The sequence below is a fragment of the Colossoma macropomum genome, unplaced genomic scaffold (assembly GCF_904425465.1).
Source record: "Colossoma macropomum unplaced genomic scaffold, Colossoma_macropomum, whole genome shotgun sequence".
Lineage (NCBI taxonomy): Eukaryota > Metazoa > Chordata > Actinopteri > Characiformes > Serrasalmidae > Colossoma > Colossoma macropomum.
In genome coordinates, this window is record NW_023494794.1 from 15,831,787 (window position 1) to 15,834,060 (window position 2,274).

The window sequence follows — 2,274 nt, forward strand, 5'->3', positions numbered from 1 at the left end:
ATTTTAATGAGTCTACAATACTATCAGGGAATACAGTGTGGGAAAGGCTAATACTACTACTACTAGTACTACTACTAATAATGTAATTATCATTATGTTTCAATAATATGGATTACAGCTCGTACTGCTTGACAGTATGTGTAAAAATGACAACAAACACAGAACCGGATGTGGTAAACAAACATAGTTACACAGTTACTGTAGAACAATGCTCAACTACCATTCACCACTTCGTCATTAAGATCCTTAGTTTAAACCTTAGTGTTAAAATATCTTATGCCTTTAAAGATTGTTTAGTGATCAGTGAATGCCACTTCTTTGATTAATGACCACTATTGTGTAAAATCAAATTATTAGCACTTTTAAAAATAACCAGCAGTAGAGTTTGTGATGGTAAACTTAATGATCTATTAAGAATTTTAGGATAAAGGATTGTTTTAGGAAATGATTTTAGGAAAAGATTTGTAAAATGACTAAGTAGCTTCTTAGTAATGATCATAAAGGCTACTTAATCATTACCTGGGGTCTTCTCTGCACATAGTTCAGGGTGTCTGTCTGAGTCTTGTCATCTCAGTAAATAGTTACTGTGCCAGTGTGTTACACAGTGTATTAGGTTGAGCTTTGTGAATACATAAGTTAAATGAATTCTAAAATAAGTCTATTACAGTCTGTAGTTCTATTATAGTTTTTCATCTGTCATTTAGGTTCCATTTAGCTCCACTGACTGCTGATTGCGAGTGATGTGTCAGTATGACTATCTAAAGCACTTGAAGAATAAAGTTTTATGACTGCACCAGTTTGTTCCCATTTAGTTAACAAAGAAAAACGTGCAAATATCTGATTATGAAAAAAAAAACTTTTGCACTTGGCTTTCAGTGTTTTGCTTCATTGTGTTGCTGAATGCAAATCAGATCCCTCTGCTGTTCATTGTGTGCTTCTCAAGTAGCCTAATTAACTAATGCTTCATATCAGTAACTGATCACTACTAGAGACCTTTTTATAATGTTTTGCTTCTACAATTTGAAATGTACAGTCAAGGTAGCCCAAACATAACTGCACTCTTAAAAAACAGGGTGCTTCACAGGTTCTTCAGTAAAGAAAATAGTTCTATATAGAACCATGAACACTTAAAGAAACTTTGTCATGATTAAAGGTTCTTTGCATCATTATGTATGTGCTGTAGATGGTTCTATATAGAACTTTTTGACACACAAAAGGGTTCTTCAGTTGTTACGATGAAAAGCTGGTAACAATAGAAGAACACTTTCGGGTGCTAAATAGAACCCTTTTCAAAAAGGTTCTATATAGAACCATCTATAGCACATTCATGCACATCAGTCTTTAATGATGCAAAGAACCCTTTAATCACATAAAAGGTTCTTTGAATGTTCCTGGTTCTAAGTAGAAACGTTTTCTTTACTAAAGAACCTAGAAGCACTATCTTTTTTAAGGCTGTGCTTCACAAATTGCACACAGAGAATTTAATCATCTGTTCAATGTTTCAAAATTTGTTCTCATAAGCAGCTTGTGTCTTATTTAACAATCCACAGTCTATACTTTTTACTTGATCCAATTTCTTTTCTGCCTCGTCATTTTTCCATTTGGGTTTAGATCTTTAATAATGAGACTCCTGCTCTTCTACAAACTCCTGAATCTTTGGTTCTCCACTTCATCAGATAAAATACATTTAGTCTCAAAAGATTGAATGCACTTTATTTCATTCACAAATAAATCCCAGGTAAATAAGACGTGTACATGATAGATAGCAGGTAAAAGAAAAAAATCCTTATTAAACAGTGATTCACAAAGCATCTGCATATCAACAGCAAGTTTTCATCAATAACTTGCTATAACCTGAATTTATCAGTAACAATTGATCAATAATCTGAACATATACTTAAACGCAACCAATTGTTAGAATGAGTGTAATGACTAGACTCCCACAAACAAGGATATAAATGACTAAAGTAATATAAAAAAGACAAATAAAGAGAGAATTCCTGGTTTGGCTACTGGCTATTTTCAAACAACTGTCCTATAAAACCTAAATATGTGGCAGTAGTTACATTTTTTTCAACAAAGAGTGTGTAGAAATAGATGTTCATATCACAGAAATATATTTTAAAGTCTTTTTGGATAAAGCTGTAGTAGACAATATCAGCAGAATTTCATGATGAGAGACCTCAAAGTGAAAGAGATTAATGTGTGATTTGGTCTACAGAGCAGACTAATGTGGGTGACTGACAACATGCTGAACTCTGATACATAACATTA